The following is a 21095-nucleotide window of genomic DNA, read 5'->3' as shown; positions in this document are numbered from 1 at the left end:
TTTTATTGTGTGTTGTTTGGTTTTAGTTTTTGTGAACCGCCCAGAGAGCTTCGGCTATTGGGCGGTATAGAAATGAAATAAATAAATAAATAAATAAATAAAATGTCTCTTTTCTGCAATTAAAATATGCTTAAAAACAGCAGCTGCTGCATAGTAGCAAACAACATGGAGATTATCTCTGTGTAGGAAAAATGTGATGCGTGAAGTGGTCCAAGTGTAGCTCAGAATCAAGTAAATGGGAGATCATGACCCAACATCAAGTGTGCCATAATCACCATAAACTGAAACTACACAAGTCTCAAGGGGGATTAAAAGGGTTGGTGATTACTTCTAAAGCCCTAGATCAACCTTCCTCAACTGGGTGGCTTCCATATGTGTTGGCCTACAACATCTCCAGCCAGGATGGTAGGAGTTGTAAGCCAACAGATACGGAGGGCACCAGGTCAAAGAAGGCTAATCTAGATGTCTTGTGTCCAGGATACCTTAGGGACTGCTTCCTCCCACACCAGCCTGCCGATTGCCTAAGCTCTGGTGGACAGGCCCTTCTCTGTGTCCTGGCGATGGTGGACACACGACCAGTAGGGCTTCTCAGTGGCTGCACCCAAACTGTGGTATACCTTGCCCCATGAGATTCCACTAGCCCCTTCCCTTTCCCTTGCCCACCACCTGGTGAAGATTTCCTTGTTCCAGCAAGCTGTGTCTTGCTGGGCAGTAATGTTTAATGTGGTTAACTTTGGTGTTATCTGCTGAGCCTGCCTCCATTAAAATAATGTATTTTATATATTTTTTTATTGCTGTTTTATCATGCAATTGTGTTATTTTTATTGCTGTAAGCTGCCCTGAGTAATGCACATGCATGAGAAGGGTAGGATATAAACTGTGGAACAAGTACAAATAAATAAACATTATGGAAACAATATGGCCATTAATTTTTGTTTTGCTAATAACAAAAGTGCTCATTCTTTTGAGAAGTAATACTCTCAGAAATGCAGTGTGGTGTAATGGATTTGGACAAGAGAGATCCGCATTCAAGTCTCTGCTCAGGCACAAAACTGATTGGGTGACTTTGGGCCAGGCACACACAACTCTTTACACATAGCCCTACCTTGTAAGGTTGTTGCAATTTATTCATTTGTATTTACTTTAAGCATTTTTTACCCTGCTCTCAGCCAAGAAAGGCTTCCAGAACACCTTATCAATGATAAGACAGTCCCTGCCCTCAAATGTACAATCTAAAGGACATGATACAAAAGGAAAAGGGATTGGGGGGAAGGAGGAAAAACACAACTTGGGCACTAGTTCTTAGTTACAGAGTTCTTATAACAACTCTTTGAGGCTCCTCCTCAAATAGAGGACCCAAACACTGCTGGTTTCTTGGCTGAGCTGATGGGAGTGGCCCTGCTCTCTTATTCTTCCCCCGCTGCAGCCTTATGGAATGGCTGCTGGAAGACACTTGGCGGGAGAAGCAAACTCAGATGAAGCTAGCTTCTCAGCAGATGGAGAGTGGCCCTGCTTTCCTCCTCTGCCCCCTGCTGCAGTCCAATGGAACAGGATGAAAGCATAAACATGGGATGCTGTCCTGAGCTTCTATGGGAAAGTGCAGAACACAAATATGATAAAGTAAGGGAGGGATCCCACAATAAGGATACCCCGGTGGCTAGCATTCATTTGCATTTCTGAATATGAGAATTTCCAAGGGCCTTCTAGCTGAGCGTTCCATTTCCCAAGAGCAGCACATCGGCTACCTCTGGGAAGCTCATAAGCAGGACGTGAACATGGGGCAACATGAGTGCTGGAGAATCTGGTTACCTTTGTGTTTCTATCTGTAATCCAGAGCTGGAAAAATATTTCACATTCCTCGGAGCCAGTCATGCACAGAAATGGAAGGGGGGGACCCTCAAAACATTCCTAGGAGCTAGCATCAAACCTCTAGGCGCCTTGTAGCACCAACTGCCAAAGAATAAACAATATATATATTAGCTGGATGGGACGACAGGCTTATAGCACCTGCCAGATCTAAGCAATGCTTGCAAAGCTGCACAGAAAAAAAAGCCATGCTCGGCTGCCACAGCACTGCTTTACCACCATTCAAGTGTTGCTATCAGGAGCCTGGCCTTTGGATTACAGCCAGCACTGACAGAATACACATTTGTACTGTCTAAGAATCAGTTCGTGGAACGAACGAACGAATGAATGAGCAAATGAATTTGTCTTTGATGCAACTGACAAGTCATCTGAAGCAATGATGCAAATGGCCACAACGATACAACAACTACTTCAGACCGACTTTTCAATGTCTGGAGTACCTGAGAATCAAGTGGACATAGAGAAGCTAACTTATTTTGCTTTTCAGCCTGATGGCAGAACCTATGCCAGGATCACATGAAGAACTACTGGACTGTAACAGATGCCCTGAAATTGAATTTCTGAGAAGTTCTTGGGGGCCACATCACAGTGGAGGGCAGGGCTGAAGACAGAAGGGATGGAGCCAAAAATGCTAGCATATTGTAGTTTAAGCTCTTCCTGCCAGTATCTAAGCCTTAGGAGAGGCACTTTGACCTTTCAGAATGGGGAAAAAACACACAAAAGCCAGGAAACTACCAAATGATCAGTGGTCAGGAGAAGGGGGGCATGGCCCTCTGGGGAGCCCCAGTGGGCCAGATCAGTACCCCAAGCAGACCAGATTTGGCCCTCAGGCCTGAGGTTCTGAACCCCTGTCTTATACAGTCTGTACGTTTGCAGGTTACCATTTACCAAGTGCTTACTTACCATGGTGTGCATGTAACAACTTACGTGGACACCTGTCATTAGCCTTCTCAGTGGTGAGTAGAATTTTATCATACCTCTGTGCTTGATCAGAAATACACGGAAGCAACGGAGTGACAGGCTGAATACAGGTCAATTATTTAAGAAGTCGTAATTTTATCATTGTGTGCACAAGCTGGTCGTCTCTACTTTCCCACTGAATCGTGAGAAGAATTTACCATTTTCCTGCTTCTCTCTCATTTTAGCAGTCAGATGTAGAAACATAGTGAGATTCACCTTGCCACTTGGCAAGACCGCCGGCTTCCCAAGTCTTTGTCTGCATACCCACACAACTCAGCATTTGGTCAATTGTTTTCTACACACACCTCTGTAATATCCTGCTACAGATGAGAAAAAACTAGACATGTGAACAGCACTCTAAGCTCATCATGTTTTTCATGATTTTTAAGACTATACACCCAGCTTCCGTCTAAAATTGCCCTAGGTTTTAAACATCTGAAGATTCCAAAATTGTATAACAAATGCAGCATGCCTACAAGCTAGAGAGTCAGTATTGCATCCCTGGATTGATGCATTTACTTGCTTGATTTCTTTCCAGGTAATAACGTAATTTTTGGGGCCGCGGTGGCTTAGTGGTTAAGACGCTGAACTGCAGACCGGAAGGTCGGCAGGTCAGCAGTTCGAGACCCGAGTGCTGCGTGACGGAGTGAGCTCCCGTCTTCAGTCCCAGCTTCTGCCAACCTAGCAGTTCGAAAGCAAGAAATTGCAAGTAGATAAATAGGTACCGCCTCGGCGGGAAAGGTAACAGCGTTCCGTGCACCTTGGTGTTCAGTCATGCCGGCCACATGACCACGGAAGCGTCTTCGGACAGCGATGGCTCTTTGGCTTAGAAACAGGGATGAGCACCACACCCTAGAGTCGGACACGACTGGTTGGGGACACCTTTACCTTTACCTTTTAATAATGTAATTTAGAGATAAATCTAGAAACTTGCAGGTATATACTGCAAAATGATTCTGGCTTGCAAAGGATCAACAGCAAGATGTAGTGAAACTGCTTCAAGACAGAGTTCACAGACACAGCTCTTTGGGATACTTGATGAAAGCGTTAACTGGATAGAGTAAGTACATTTACCTATTGGCCTTAACATAAAAGGGAACCTTTTTTCACAGCAAAATCATTACAAAACTAGATGTATAAATACAGGGTGTGATCCTCCCCCATGGGGCACACTACCTACATCCACAGGGATACCCATAAGGTTCAACAGGGCCCTATTTCCTCTGCTCCTTGCCTTGGTGTTATACATGGATGAGCGCACATGCAGGCAGCACACCAGAGCAGTCCAGAGAATAAGTTGTCTGTGCATACCTCCCTTATCCCTAGCATCCAGCATTCACCCTCCACTCTGTCAATTCACAAGAGCCGTTGTGTAACTGAACAAAAACAGAGGAAGCCTGGATGGAAATACAGGAGGCACAAAAAGACCTCCCATTGTGCTGCCTGCACAAACACTCATGAGTTAACCAAAGGGTAGTAGTGGGGATGGAAAAACAGAGTTCTGTTGAGTCTTGTGGAGATCCCTCCACATGTAGGCACTGACACATGGAGAAGGGTAGTACTCGTACTGTTTAAGTTAAGTAATGATAGCAATATCTGTCTTTGAATATACGGCTTGTCTCAGACAACATCATATACATACTCAAAAATCTGGTTGGCTTATATAGAACTCTTAGCCCAATAATCATGGATGCTGGCACACCAAATACTCCATGTGTGTATTTAGCTTCTACCACAGATGCGTACATGCATGCCTATCCTTTATTCCCATACACAACCTGAAGAACTTTCTCCCTCCCCTTTCCCTCCCCTGCAGGTACACCATCCTTTGTAATAGAATCTTATACAACCTGGGGGGAAAGTTTAATTAAAAAATATTAATTAGAATTTTTAAAAGTGATATGAGTAAAAAAAAAAAAAACTTAAGAAAAGCATATGAACTAAAAAAGAAAAGGAAAAGCCCTGCTGATACCCTCAAAGATTCTAGAGGTCCTTAATGAGATTATGATTCGCAGCCAGGGCAAAGCATGCAATCCCTTGGTTAGCACTGCAACTTTGACTTCCAACACAAGGGCAATATTGTCCCACAGAGTGAGAAGAGGCGTGGTGTAATCCTTATTATGAAGGACAATTTTCTCCCTTTCAATGTATTTTTATTATTTCATTTTATTGTACTTGATCAATTCATATGTCTCCTTTCATTATAAATATTCTCAGAGCGGCTCTGTCACAGTAAAGATAAAAGATCTCTTTTCAAAATGATGAGCTGTAAAATGGCTTACATTTTGCATATTGAGAAAGATTCAAAGATAAACAAAAGATTCACAACTCATCCTTAGTTGCACATATCCTATAAACACTTTTTACACCGTCGCAACATGTAATGATGGAGAATAACGTGTGTAAGAATGTCACAAGTAACGATCAACACAAAAGATTCATGTGAATTTCTGCACTGAAGAGATTTCTGAATAGGAAGGAAATTCACCAGATGTCAAGCAACGATTTACCTTGTTAATTCACTTTTAATAATATCTCACCTCTCCCTTTCTCCTCTTTCAAAAAAAAAAGAAAAAGACAGGCGAACAATCTTCTCTCAGGTTTTGATTGACCGCATTACCACAGCTTAAATCACGTACTGTCACACTTTGAAGTCCTACACAAGAAAGGCCTTCAAAAGGCATGCTTTGAAGACGCTCACTCTCCTGTGATATGAGTGCCCCAGCTGGTCCCACACACAATTCCAAACTAAGGCTGCAAAGTCATTCCATGTCTCTGTGTGTATAAATGGAGCTTCTCTGCCATCCACTAACTCACTCAATGGAAACCTGCCCAGAAGTCATGGGGAAAAGGAGGCCGGGGGGGGGGGGGTGATAGCACCAACCTGTTAGCCTCATCACACTACAGAGGAACTAAATTGTGGGTTACATTTAAAAGATCTTACACAGTCCCAACTTACGGAACATTCTCAGCTGAAACTAAAACAGGTGTATGGTGTACTGACTAGACTAGTATTGGGTTTGGACAAGGGAAATCCTGGTTCAAATCCTCACTCTCACTAGGAACCAAACTGAGTGGCTATGGTCCCAACCTACCTTACAAGATTGTTTTGTATGGATTAAATGTACCTTCTATGTGATCCTGGATGAAAAACAATCTAAAAATGAAGTAAACAGGTGGACACTTTTCTCCTTACTGCAGCGTTTCTATCATTCTGATGACTGAGGGATTTAAAGTTGTTGACATGCTGCACTCTTATACCTGAAAGGGTTTGCTTTAAGGGTGCACCCTAATCTGCTAATACTAATTAATACAGCAATATTTAAAATGATAAAATGGAAATAATTTCGGGCTGTCTCTCCATCGGGTGGGAATGGATCTTTGCGTTCCTCCTGATCAAAGGCACAGCAGACTTCTCTGTACTCAGAGGAGGCAGATTGGAACAGGGGGCACCCAGAGCCTCACAGGAATCCAACATTATTTAGGGCGCAATCCTGTGCATGTTTAGACAGAAAAACGTCCTCCAACTCCCACTATTCCCCAGCCAGAGTGGCTGGCTGGGGAATGCTTGGAGTTGTAGGACTTTTTTCTGGCTAAACATGCACAGGATTGTGCCCTTAATGTATTTATTTTTCACTGTACACTACTGTGCCCTGGCAGAGTTTGCAAACTCTGCTGTGCTGTAACCCAACAAAACTATAAAATCATTGAACCACCCACATCCACCTTCCCTCCCACACACACACTTAAAAGTTTAAGATTTTTTTTAAAAAAATCACTTGTTCTAATTAACACCAAGCACCTGAAACAGAATAGAATTCCAAATGAATGTGCAGATTAGAGTGGGTGCAAAGTCTAACTTTACAGGATGACTGAACAGAAGAGAGGTGCAAAACCTCAGGCCTGGGGACCAAACCTAGGTCTCTGGGGTTCCCCAACTGGCCACACCCCCTCCCCCAGCCACTCCCTCCTTCCTCCAACCATCAATGGTTCCCCAGCTTTTGTGCAGTTTTCCCCCAATCTAAAAAGTTGAAATCCTCCTCCTTAGTTACTGGCAGTAGGTGCTTTAAACTAACATATGCTGGTGTTTGAGGTATTTTGACCCCACCTATTTTGCCTTCTGAAGTGGAATTCAGCCCTCAGGCTTAAAGAGATCCAGCAACCCTATTCTATTAAATAGAATATCAAAGCAACTTCCTGCATTAAAGCAGGATTAAACCAAAACGAACAACTGTCCCTAGGGTGGGCAATTTGCCTGATATTATACTGAGAGGTGCAATTAATTGCAACCTAAAATCTATTTAAAGGGGTGAAAATCTTGACAGAAACATATGCAAACCTAAGTTTTATTTTCATGGATGGCCTCTACACAATTTACATCACTGTTTCCAAAGCAGAGTTGTGCATGTAAACACAAGAACTTCAGCAGGCATACAAATTATGTATCTGTCTCAATGATAAGTAGTAGGTAATTGTAAAAAGAAAAGCCTACGATTTGATTTAATTTACAATTGATGGGGTTACTGAGATCTATAACCAGGTTGTAAGAGTTCAAGTAAACTGAACCAGAATTCATTGCATCTTAGCCCAGGTAAAATTTCTAGAACAAAAGAATTATGGGCCATGACACCTTCATTGAAAGCTAAATGATTAATCTTAATTAACTGGTGGAGGAGAGAACAGGAATGACGGCAGAGACTCTACAGTACATTCCCATGTTTACTCAGAACTAAGTCCCACCATCTTCAGGCACAGGTTTGATTTAGCAACATATGATTATTTAACTCACAATTCATTGTTAATTTATGTCCCCATACAGAATCAGTTCTTGACTTTAAAAGTCACAAACTTGATTTTAGAAAGCAACTTAATTGTTTTGGCTAATTCCAAGAGTGAAATTCCATTCTTCTATTAAGTCACAATAATATATAAAAAAAGAGTAACAGTTAAATATCAAATTACCTGGCTTAGAAAATGGTCAGCTCGTAACTATGCCCTGCATGAGTGCGATATCAGCACATTCTATCTGTTCAGCAATTTTTTTCTCTCCATTGACTGCTTCTCAGGCACTTTATGGCTTCAGAAAGACACACAAACACCATATACGGGGCTCTGCTTTTATGCATCTCTTGAAGGAAGGAGGGGGGGGGATCAAAACTGGAAACAAATTTAAGGACGTCCTCCCCGTTCTTCCCTGTCCCCTACCAAAACATGCCTCCAACAGACCTGCTTCAAACAAGCACTGTATACAATGAAGTCACCCCTGACCTTCCCCCTCCGTCCACTAACATTCCCTTTAACCATTTGGCGCCTGGCTCAAAGAAGAGCTCAAGTGATTTCTACATCTGCTTCTGGATTAAATTCTGTCATCCAGAAGGGAGAAACAACTGCTCCCAAACACAGTGTTTATGATACCTTTTTGAATTGCTTGTGGGAGGAGGGATGTGGAATTGGAATATACTTTGCAGATTCTGAAGTAGGTTTTTAAAAACTTCACTAATAGCAGCAAAATAATATTTCCACGTTATTTATCAGCTTGTTGCCAAACAGCTTGAATAGTCTTGCGTTATTGCTTGCTGGAGTTTGTGCCAAGGGAAAGGAGAACCCTGCATTTCAATGCAATTATGTGCTCCTGTTTTTCTGGCAGACAGTTGAGAAAAGCAGAGTTAACTGACAAGAACGCGAACAGGGCTGTGGCTTTTTATTTTTATTTTTTATGACAGACATGACTAATGGATAAAAGAAGCCACACTGTTAAATTCTCAGCCTCAGTGCATCAGCCTGACTAGAGTCTTGCTGAACAACGGATGGAAACAGCCATGCCGCACAAACTGAAAGGCACTGACTGGATTGTACAAAGCTGTAGCCGTTTTCCCACCAAGCAATCTCACTGCTTTGAAATTAGTCTTTCCTTTGTTTTCTAATATTGTCTGGCAACAATTTGAATTATTTTCTATTTTCACCTGCTCCCAAACAATTCCACCCCTTGCTGCCTCTTGTGCCCCAAACTGCCTCCCGAAATAGAAACATGGTGTTTATTGCTCTGCTCCTTCAAAGCTCATCTTAAACCATACTGCTTCTGTGAAGCCCTTGCTTATTTATTCACTCAGTTTGTGGTTCATTGCCCAGAAATTCACTAAACTCTCAACCTCCTGCACCACTTCCACATCCTGCTCATGTTCACGCACATACACCAGCCTTCACCACCCTAGTGGCCTCCAGTTGTGTTCAACTACAGTGCTGGGAGTTGGAGTCCAGCACATCTTCAGGACACCAGACTGGGGAAGGCTGACATATTCACTTGCTTTTACATACACACATGCATATCCTCAGCTCATCGGCAGCTGAAACCCCACGCAAGCTCACCTACTTAGCTGCTCCTCCTAAAACACTTATATCCACCACAAACAATCCCAGCGTGCAGATACCTCGAAGCACCAGTTGCTGGAGACAAAAAAACAAGGGAGGGCTGTTACTTCCATGCCCTCTTTGTCACCTTCCCAAAGTCATCTGGCTGGCAGCTGTTGGACAGAGAACACCGGACTGGATGGATCCACCAGCCTCCAGTGCCTTGGTCATCTGCCAAGTGGCAAAGAGAAGTTTGCCTCACCTCAGGAGCAGATGTGTGGCAGGCTGTAGTCACCTATATCTGTCCAGATCAAAGGAACAACCAAGGGGTTCAAATTACAAGAAAAACTATTTAGACTAAACAGTACGAGCTGTTCAGCTCTGGGCCAAACTGCCTCAGACGGTGCTGCTCTTTCCTTCAGTAGAGGTTTGTAAGCCGAAGCCGGATGGCCACCTAACAGGGATGCAGAAGAAGTGGATTTCCTGTGTCAGCAGCGGTTTGGACTAGCTGACCTGTAAGGTCCCTTCCACCTCTAGGATTCTAAGAGCTGTAAAGACTTCACCAAAGAACAAGATAGCAAACTGCATCTAAATTGGTTGCACTAGCCACAGTGAGGCTTGCACAGAAGAAATTCCTAACAGATTTACCCTTATATAAAATTATAAGGGTACCCCCACCGCAAGTGGCCTCCTGGCAAGCCCTGATGTCACAAACATCATTCCTTCCCTGCCTCTTTTTTCATCTCTGGGGTGGCAATTGTGGGGCCAGATTTGGTCGAGCTGTAATATAGATGCTTCCTATAAGCAGCTTGCTCATATCCAATAGAATTGTGTAACCCTGAGCTATGGCTGGTGATGGCTAAACCTCCTGCATGCGCTGCCCTATCTCTTCAAGTGCTACCTAGTAAACTCCACGGCAAAATATAACAGTGAAAATCTTTTGCCAAAAATAGCAAGTTTATTCTCTCTCTCTCTCTCTCTCTGTCCTAACTCTTTCACTGAATGCTGGTGCTGCACCTTATTTGGAAGTGAGATCACATAACGACTGAATTATGCTTAGGAAAGTTCCCCTTTTCAGAAACAACCTCACCTTTTAGGGGGAAATCAGCCAATATCCTACACAAAACCTGGACAGTGACTTACTTCAGAACAGGCTGGGCCTCTCCCTGCTTGCCCACTCCGCACCCCCACCATGAGAACACTGCTCTCCAATGTCACAGCAAGTACACTGAAGCCATGCACAGTTTGGGTTCGGACTTACTGAATGTAGCCAAGGTCAGCAGTTGATAGGCTGGCTGGAGAGAAACACCCAGACACAGAGGAGCCCATAGGGACTCCTAGACCACCAGCTACTAATCGCTCTTTTTAATTTCGAGGCCATGTGACTCCCAGCTTCTCTGAAGCCCTCTCCCTGAAACTCGGCCCCTAACAGCTGTACCGCATGGAGAAAGGTTGGTCCCCTTCTGCTCATTCATTAAAAGGATTGGATAACATTACTGTCATGCATCCTTCTCTTGTCGATCAGCTGATCTCTAATTAACATTCAGAGCCTGGCTCTCACTTGCACCAAAGCTTCGGGAGTCCGGAGCTGCTCGGTAAAGGATCCCCCAGTGAAAAGTGGGAAGCTGGAACTTGGCCTGTGACCTAAAAACCACCTGGCTTGTTTGGATCATCAGCAGTGGCTATATCTGGTGGCAAAAAAAAAAAAAAGATGCAAAGGAACTGCTTCTCCTTTCTGACAGATTCTTCTGTATTTGAGGCAGAGAAATAGTTAACTCTTTCCTGTCAAGCTCTAGTCCCCTTGCTCATTTATTGGATTTCAAAGGACCAGCTGGGTTTGCCAATCTGGTCCTCCGTATGCCACCATTAGCTGCTAGAAAGGCTTCCCAATTTTATTTTATTTTACTTAATTAATTAATTAATTAATTTCCTGCCTTTCTGCCAAAACAGGCACTGAAGGCAGATAAGAATAAAATACAGATTAAAAACAAAATCTTAATTAAAATGTAACGCAAAAACAAATAAATTAAATAAATTAAAAACACAATTAAAAACACAACAATAAAAGAAATAAACAGCACCCAACCAATTAAAGCCCCTTGAGCAACAGACCAGCTGATATGCCAAAGACCTACCTGAATAAAAACGTCTCTGCAGACTGACAGAAAGGCAATGGAGAGGAGGCCAACCTAGTCTCCTTTGGCAAGGAGTTCCAGAGCTTGGGAGCGGCCACTGAGAAAGCCGTCTCTCATGTCACCATTGAACGTACTTCCAATGGCAGTAGAAAATCTTAAAATCCAGGCGGGCTCATATGGGAGAAGGCAGTCTTTCAGGTAGCCTGCTCCCAAGCCATATAGAGCAGTGGTTCCCAACCTTTTTTGCACCAGGGACCAGTCTCGTGGATGACAATTTTTCCACGGACCGGGGAGTGGGGTTTTCGCAGGCGGACTTCCAACCGCTGGGATGCAAATGGCGTCCATGTAGCGGACGCCATTTGCGTCCCTGTTCTTTGCAGTAATAGGCTACATAAAGATTTACGTAGCCTATTACTTGAAGAACAGGGATGCAAATGGCATCCACTACAGGGACGCCATTTGCGTCCCAGCAGCCAGAAGTCCGCCAGCGGCTGGAGCCAGCTGGCAGCTCTGCGGACTCACCGCGGAGCGGAGCTGGCCAGGGCCAGCGAGGATTCCAGGGGGGAGGGACGGATCGCCTTCCCCTCACCCTGCGGACCCCCATGGACCCAAAGTAAGGGGGTTTCGCACACCCCTTCATGGCCCGGTTCCTAACAGGCCATGGACGGGTACCGGTCCACAGACTGGGGGTTGGGGACCCCTGATATAGAGCTTCATAGATCATAACCAGCACTTTGAAACAGGCTGGTAGCCAGTGAAGCTGTTGTAGCAAGGGAGTCATGTGCTCCCTGTAACCAGCCCAGGGGAAAAGTCTGTCTGCAGCATTCTAGACCAGCTGATGTTTCTGAACACTTTTCAAAGGCAGCCCAATTAAATATAGAGCATGTAACAGTACTCCAAATGGGATGTAATTTCTTTGACACTTACAAGCCAGGTTACAGTAAAGAATGATTTCCAAATGGTTAGATTCTAATGCCAAAATTTACACGCCCTGGCATCTCCAGGTAGGGTTGGGAAAGAACCCTGCCTGAAACCCTGGACAGCTGCTGCCAGTGAGTGAAGACAATGCTGAGCTAGATGGTCTGTTGCTGTAAGGCAGCTTCCAGTGTTCCCCACGTGAATTAAATATGTGGACGACATTCAAAGATAGCAGAGATGGCCCAGTGGTTAGGGCATTATATAAACAGTAGTTTCTTAGCCTGGGCCAGGTTCCCCGTTCTATGTCTAGCCCCTCTCAGGACCTGCCAACTCAGCCATTTTAAAAAGAAGTGATCAAGGCGAACATATGTGATTTCTAGGAGTAGTTTCACTGTATAATAGCAGGAACACTCTATCTGAGAATTTGGATAGGATGCAGTGACTCCAAAAGACAGATACCTGTTGGCCACCTCTGTCCAACCAACAGCAGACAGCCAAAGTCTTTTCTCCCATCAGCACTCCCAATTCAGTGGCTGATGTCTGTGCTTCCGCATGAAGCTCACTAGGTGACCTTGGGCAAATCAGACTCTCTATCAAATCGATTTTACCATATAGGACTGTTGTAGGGCTACAACAGGATAGCCCGGTGTATGCTGCCCTAAATCCCTGGAGGAAGGGCAGGAAATGAACGTGCTCAGCAAAGCAGAGAGACACTCCTCTGCCCCACTTTGCCTATCTGTGTAGTGGGAATGAGAATGTTGCTTTGCTTCACATCACTTGAAACAGAATACAGATGCGAAAGCCCTGGGATATCGTGGGAAATGGGAGTCAGACATTAGCACCAGGATGAGAAAGACCTAAGAATTATCAGAGAATGTTGGGAAGTGGCTTATATGGATGTGCATTTCCTGCGGCCTGTGAGGCAAGAGGTCACTGGCTCTCAGGCTGGGAGCCTATGGCCACCCTGCAGGAGACGCAGAAGCTAGGGCCCAAGGGAGCCTGAGTCATCTCCTGACTTCACCGTGTGGAGCAGGGCCTCTGAATTACCTATAAAGGCTATGGAGCTGGCTGGCGATGGGGAAATCTTCAGCTAAAGATCTGGGAGGCTGTGGCTGCAAATTCTGAGTGGACAGGATGACCTGAGTGGACCACTGTTCCTTCCCACTAAGGCCATTCTCTTCATTTACTATTGGGGGCAACTGCACATGCTAAAGGCCTCCTGAAATCCTCTAATAAGCACATATTTGCCTACTTCCATGAAGAGACTGAGGACATGTGTGTGAGGAACAGACTATGATCAGTCAAGAGTGGCGGGGCACTGGAAAGGGAACTGGCATCCCTCTCACACTCTAGCACAAGGGTGGATTACCCCCTAGATAGTGTTGGACTACAGCTCCCATCATCCCTGACAATCGGCCATGCTGTCTGGGGCTGATGGGCATTGGGGTGACCAAGAAAGAGAACCCAGGTCTAGGGCTATGCAGATAGAGGTACTCTGATTCTCAACAGCTCAGGTCACTGGGTAAGGAAATAAGTACAGCCCTCTCACCCCATACTGTCCACGTGAATTTTACTTTCTGCCACAGAAGAGAATGGTAACCATTCAGTCCTATGAAGGAAAAAAGTAAAATGCTACTGCAAGGAGGGCAAAAATTGCCCTGCATCCCTGACACTGCATGGACTAAACCTCACGGACTAGGATCCTGCAGGGGAGTATAATATATCTCTAATATATCCGTGTGCAGGGCACACGAGACCATGCTGCTTCCATTCTTTAGAAATCCCTTACCAGCCTGCCCGTCACTGAGGTCATTGGAGGGCTTGCTCCTGATGATTCCACATGGACCTATGGCCCGACTGGAGCCCACGAGGAGAAGAGCGTTCAGTGTGGCAGCCCCCTTTCTTTGGAATTCCCTGCCCCTGAAGGTCAGGCAGGCACCAAAACTACGCTGTTTCTGGCACCTCCCGAAAACAGCACTCTTCCAGGAGGCATTACTTAATTGACCAGTTACTGGTTTTATTGGCATTGTGTTTTTAAACAAGTGTAATTTTAATGTGGTGTTTTAATCTTTTTATGCTCTTACTCTTTTATCTTTTGTGTGTGTGTGTATGTATGTATGTATGTATGTATGTATGAATCCATCCATCCATCCATCCATCCATCCTTACAGTCAAAAGCCCTCCCTCCAGGCCTCCACACAACCCTGCCTGATCATACTGCTGGGTATTTTGCATGCAAGCATATACAAATATTAGAAGCCTACAGACAAAGAACTAGAAACTAGTGAGTTCAAACCAGTTACTTTCAGCCCTCACCACCCCCCACTGCTTCTCAGCCCCCATGGCTCTCTTAAGGTCACCCAGTCACAACACTTCAGAGGTATTAGAAATCACAAGGGCAAGTAGTCTGAGGAAATCGAACTCCACCCTGGCTTTTTCCCCTGCCTGCCCACTTCCTTCTTCCCAATAACGCACAACGCCTCCTGCTCCTGGGCCTGTGTGCAATTTCACCCCAGCCCCACTTCCTCCTTGGCCCTTCCGCCACTTTTAAATTCCATGCTTCCACCAAATAGCGTTTCCTCAGGTTTCTGCTTTTAAGACCACAGCTTACCTTGCCCCACTTCCCTTGACCATTTTGTCCCCTGACCAGACTCCCTAGCACTTCTCATTCCCACCCCCCACAAAATATAGCCCCTCTTGATCTTAAGTACTGCAATGTTGTTGTTTTTCTCCCCCCACTCCCCACCCCAGCCCCATATTCACCTGTTCCCTTTCCTTTACATGATCTTTAGATATGGGCATCTCTACACCAGCCTAAAATCCTGCATTTAAAACGGGGCTTTCTGCTTCCATTTTAAATGCAGGATCACGACTCCCTTTTTCACATGCTTCCTTTTCCCCCACCCCCTTCCCCCTCCTTCTCCCCGCATCTGGGTCTTCCATTTTCTTTCATTGATCTCACTCCTCTTCTTGCCGCTTTTACTCTTTTCAAGGAGGAAACTGAAACAGAACACAAACGGGGTAATGTGATAGCTCATTATCTGCGATCTATTTAAAAATGGAACAAAGGGCATTTAGTGCAGGAGACGCCTTGAATGATCATGGCGTCATGTAAACAGCACACAAACTTCCATGAAGGAGCAATCTCAATTGCAGGATAAAAGCTCAGTGTGAAGGAGCCTATACTGGCATTCAAAGTTTTTTTAAAAAGCACTCTTAAGTTTCCTCAGAGCCTCCTCCTTGATTAACCTACTGCAACAGTTCCTTGCCTCCTCTTCCTTGCCCTCAAGCCTCTTTTTTTACTGATCCTTCTTCCCCTTCAAGTTCCTCTTTCTCAGTCCACTGTCTGCTCTGCATTAGCCTTGGGTCTCTCCATCTCTTAAACTATCCTCTCTCCTTGGACCTCTTCTGAGTCTTCTTTTTTTATTTACGTAAATATCAAATACATATTTTCTTTTAACAATGATTTGAATTAGCGAGACAAAAATACAGAGGGACATTTTCCCCCAAAGTTATCATTCCAGAATGCAATAACAACTCTCCATCTCTCACTAAACCTATTTTCAAACATTTGATCTTGTCTTGCCTTAATATTATACGTTGATTTCATTATGATTTCAGCATCCCAGACCCTGATAAACCAATCAAGACAAAGGGGACACAATTTCCTTTTTCCAAAATGAAGGGGTTGAGATTTTTGCTGCTGTTAAGAGATTAATAACCAACTCCAAATCCTCCTTTTCTGCACAATCCTTTAAATAATTATGAAGACTCCTAAGAAGGTCATTCTGAAGCCTAAGCCCTGTCATTTATTCAATATAAAATAAAACCAAATTCCAGTAAGGTCAATTTTTTATAAAATGCCAAAATGTACACATATAATCAGCGATGTGGAAGCCAAATCTCCAACATTTGTCATGTTCTAAATTATAAATCTTCTTAATTTTGTATGATGTTAAATACGTCTTCTCAGACTTCAGCCATCCTGTTTTCATCCGAGCCAGACTAACAACTTTCACATACTAATACAGAAACTGGACTACAAATTGTTAAGCACAATACAAGATAAAAAATAAATATGGAATGCCAGAGCTCCTAGGCTCTGTCTCTGTCACACTTTAGAGTGACCAAAAACAGAACTATGGGTGGGGCAGACCAAAAAGGCTCAGTTCTCAAAGCGTACTACCCAGCACTGAGAACTGCAATCTGCGATATATTCAGAGGAGGAAAAAAACTGCACCTTCTCAGTTGCGTCTCTCAGTTGCAGCCTATTTTCTGTCTCCCATTTAAGCCAATAGATCCCAACATGTTATAGCCCTCTCCCCTGGCACTAAGAGTACATAAATGGGTCTCATAAGAAGTCACTTGGAGCCTGCGCTGAATCCCTTCCCCCCCACAAGAAGCCATAATGCACACTATTCTGAATACCATATTGAACTCCTCACGGTTCACAGGGGACACCTATTGGCTGCTCAGTGTGCTTCCAGGTTTTTGTTTCTGTGTTGTTTTTGCATTTTCTTTTGTAACAGATGGAGTTTGTAGGTTTGGAAAGAGTTAACAGGAGTTAATTGTGAGTTAGTGTGGGTGTGCTCATTCTGAGCAGGTATGCATTTAAGTGAAAGCCCAGAGGTAGAAGGGAATGCTGGGAGGAGGCGGCATTAGTCCGGCTGTTGTGAGTTCTTGTTTGTTCTTGAGTTTGTTGAAAGACGAAGATTCATGGACAGCGGGGGAGGCTTTGATAAAGCGTTTAAGACTGCTATTGTAAATTTGCCTGTTCTCGGGAGAAGAAGGATTGCTGGGGCATTTTCTACTGAGATGAGAAGTTGTGCACCACTGGAAGTTGAGAGAAGGCGTGAGGACTCAATCGCTGCAAACTGGGGCCTGGTGGCTACTACAGTGTTGGCGCCTGGAGGCTTGCCTGTTTTCTCCCAGAACCAAGACAGAGAGTGATTCTCTCTCTCTCTGTCTCTCTCTCTCTCCCCCCACCCCCCGTGGGGTTGCTACAAGACTCTGGGTTTAAGACTCTGGGTTTGTAACTTTGGGATTAATCTGCGTACAGAGAAAAGAGGACCTGGGCTATGCCTCACAGTTACATTTTGCTCTGCTGTTAAGGGCTTATGGGAATGCACTTTGATGTCTGTTGGGAATGCAGTATTTGTCTAGAATGTATTAATAAATCCCTTTATTAACTGATTTACCCTGGTCTGGGTGTGTGAGTGAGGTTGACTGCCTGGGGTAAATGCTAAGGTTCGGGTTATACTTTCACTGATCACGTGAACGATTCAGAGGACCAGGGCCGGCACAAGCTCTCTTGCCACCTGAAACAATAGACAACTTGCACCACCACCACCGTACCTCGCTGCTCTTCCTCTTGCCACCACACATCTCCACCCCCTTACCTTGGCTGCCACGTAGTGCAGCTGGACGAAGCGGCCTCCCAGGTCTCATGAAAGAGCCGCACAGCCACTGCCTCCAGCTGCTTTCTTACTGAGGGAAATGCTGGGTTGGGAGAGCAGTTGGTGGGGCTCTTTAGGGCACTGGCTGGAGGCAGTGGCAGTGGGCCTTCCTGGCTGGGGCCGGGAGGGTGGGGAGCAGAACAGTTTGCTGCTCCTCTGCCTCTGTTGCCTAATGTGGTGGCACGAGCCTGTGTAATGGTAGGGCCAGCCCGGCAAAGGACTCTGAGCAGGGTACAGCAAGCAATTGATAAACTTCTTGTATTGCAGCACACTATTCTTTTTTGCTTGTTCTTTGTGCACTACAACATAGTAGGCTGTTGTCGTTGTTTATAACGTGACAGCTACCACATGGGAGGTCACTTGAAAAGTTTCTGAAGTTAGAACGATAATGCAGCTGTACTGAATGAATATGGAGAAGGAAAAGGGCAGTGGCTGCTATATTTGTACACATGCTACAAAGACATCTGTCAGTCACTGCTATTTAGGACCAATTTTAATTCAGTCTCTATTGTTTGATTTAGGGAGAGGTGTTCTACCCTTTCCTTGATTTCTGTTGCATTTTCAGGAGATCCATAGGATCACATCAAAGTTTTAAGAATTGCTCACCTACAACAATTGCAGCACATACAGCAGGGATGTTGAACCTCTTTCAGTCCAAACTCAATTTCAGAGAAGCTCTTGGGTGCCACATTCCAGTGGTGGGCAGGGCCAAAGCCAAATAGGCTGGGGGCAAAAATACCCACAATACCACGGTAAAGCTCTTTCTGCCAGGAACTAAGACTTAGGGGAGGCATTTCAGCCTTTTGGCATGGGGAAAAAACACGTGAAAGCCAGGAAATCACCAAATGACTAGCAGTTGGGGGAAAGGAGTGGGGTCAAGGGAAGGGGGAGTTGCCATGTGGGGAACCCGGGAGGCCTAGATTTGGATCCAGGCAAGCCAGAATTGTCCCACAGTCATGAGGTTCAATACCCCTAACATAAACCACGTTGCTGTCGTTCACTCCTGTGGGGAAAAAAATGTAAAGCGTGCCCAAAGCCCCTGATACTATGTGGCTTAGTTCCCACTGACAGAGATCCCACAGGCTGAGCAAAGAATTAATATGTTCCTGAGTCTTTTATTCTCTACTTCCATGCAGACCCTGCCTGTTGTAATGGCATGCCTTTAGCTAGGATATATTTACAATGCACACAATGTAGTAAAGATTCATATTACAGGTGCCAGAAATTACAAACACCTAGGGAACACAAGGGCCTCCAGTGTGGAATAGGGTTGAATAGTGGATTGGCTGCTTGTTTGTTTTTAACTGAATACAAACAAATGACCAAATAAGCAGCTGAGAACACAGCCAAGCTTAAAAACACATTCAAGTGGGGAAATGGGGGGTATATTTAGCTTATGTTCCAATTTCCAACTAAATGTGGTTCGCCAACTTCCCCAGGGAAGATTAGTTCAGCCCTAGCTTTCATTCTGTCATGACATGCAGTACGGCGAAGCCAAATCGCCAGCACTCAACATGCATAAGCTACAAGCTTTACTTTTTCTGCATATTTTATTTAGAACAGCTTTCCCCAGCCTGGTGCCTTCCAGATGGGTTGGGGAAGGCTGATTTAGGAGACAACCCTACAAGTGCCCCATTTCTTGGAAGCTGTACATCGTAGTGCAGTGGCAGCCCACGCCCATTGTTAACTATTTTCCTGCACTACCAGCTTAATAAGAGCCGTGAGAAATGAAATTCAAAAGTGTTTGATAAGACGTACTAACAACAAATATAAAAGATAGAAGAGTTAAGTGTCTTATTAAAGCATTTGCAGCATTTACTAACAATTCTAGCCCTGGTGGTTCAAATCTTGGGATTTCTTTAAATAAGCCAAAGGCTTATTCATAGACCTGGGTCGCATGATCACTGCAGCCCACCGTGGCTTATTAGTCTCGGTGAGAATGCAGTGCCCACAGGCACCAGGTTGCCAATTCAAGCCCCCACCACTATGGCTTCTCGTGTTGTCCAAACCTGGTGAGGGTGTCTTGTTGGGGTGGTAAACAAATCACCTTGCTACCCGACAATACGCCACGGGTTCTGGGTGGTTTGTTAACCACCCCAGCAAGCCACCCTCACCAGGTTTGGATGACATGAGAAGCCACACCCGGTGAGGATAATTATCCAAATCAGCCAGCACACAAGCAGCATGTGCAGGGTGGTTAACAAGCCACCATGACTTGCTAACTACCCTGGGATTGTGCAAACCAGGCCACAGAGTGAATAAGGTAACAGCCAGTCCATGATGGTGGTGACACCTTCTCGCCACCAGACACCCAAGTCAAAGCCGATGCAAATGGCAAAACCTAAGTGTGTGCCTCGCTTCATCAATTGTACCAATAATACATTAGGAGATGCCCAGAATGGACACAACAGCTATAGATGCCTGTCAAGGCATCAGTATTGCAAAATTGTTTATTTATAAAACACCATGACTGTACATGGAATTTTACAAGGCAACCTAAGCAACCACAACAAAAAAAAACAGGTCTCTGCTTAGAGAAGCTCACCATCTAAAATTTAACAGTAGGTAAGACAAAGAGAGGAAGGGAAGGGTAACAAGGGATGGCTGTGAGCTAGGGATGCATGAGAATTTTGTTTCAGTTTGCAAATCACTTGAAAATGCCCTGTTCACAACACTGAACACAAATGTGAATGGGAGCATATGTTCTCCAAAAATGTGCACAGACAACATATACACACATACAGCCAGTGGTGCCCCTAGGACTGGATCTCAGGGCTGAAGTCCAGGGCTGTAAATGAGCACCCAGAGAGTGGTAGTTAACAGGGGGCCGTGGCAAACAGGCCCAGCATCTGTGCTGGCTTGGGCATGCTGGAGCTGACCCAGCTCACTGCAGCATCCGTTCTTATTTTTAGAAACATTTTATGGTCAGGGGTTTGTTGACTTTCATTTAATTACTTTAACTTTTAAAATATATTCACCTTTCCTACAATAAAATGGTGCTTATTCCCAAGTAAATGCATGTTTCACAACTGAAGTAAGACACATGACTATCTAAAGGGCCCCCTTTTAAGGCCATTTAGTCCAGGTCCCCAAATTACCTAAGGGAGCAATCCTATAGCCGCTAGACAGCGGCTAGACAGCCATAGGATATCTGGCTTTCCGAGAACTGACCTCGGAGACAGCGCAGAACAGCCCCATTCTCAGCGCTCGCAAGAGGAGTATGGAGCGGCTGAAATGGGGCATTCCTGGAGGGCGTTCTGGGGCGAGGAGGGCAGAAATGCTTGTACGACACACCCAATGTGTCATACAGCAGCCTCCTCCCCCGCTCTGCGCTCCCACAGCTAGATAGCCGCAATCGGCTGCCTAGCCGAAAATGCAGGGCAGGAGAAGCATGGAGGGAATAATCCCCTCT

General features: G+C 44.9%; 1 protein-coding gene across 1 annotated transcript in view; it reads right to left on the bottom strand.

The window, feature by feature from the left end:
* Positions 1–21095, bottom strand: part of LOC146352748 (PH and SEC7 domain-containing protein 3-like) — a 182203-nt gene that overhangs the window by 121963 nt on the left and 39145 nt on the right. The window lies entirely within an intron of this gene.

The sequence above is a fragment of the Heloderma suspectum genome, chromosome 2, assembly GCF_057233095.1.
Source record: "Heloderma suspectum isolate Gila_16-S chromosome 2, 16-S_ref, whole genome shotgun sequence".
Classification (NCBI taxonomy): Eukaryota; Metazoa; Chordata; class Lepidosauria; order Squamata; family Helodermatidae; genus Heloderma; species Heloderma suspectum.
This window is presented reverse-complemented; position numbering and strand designations above follow the sequence as displayed.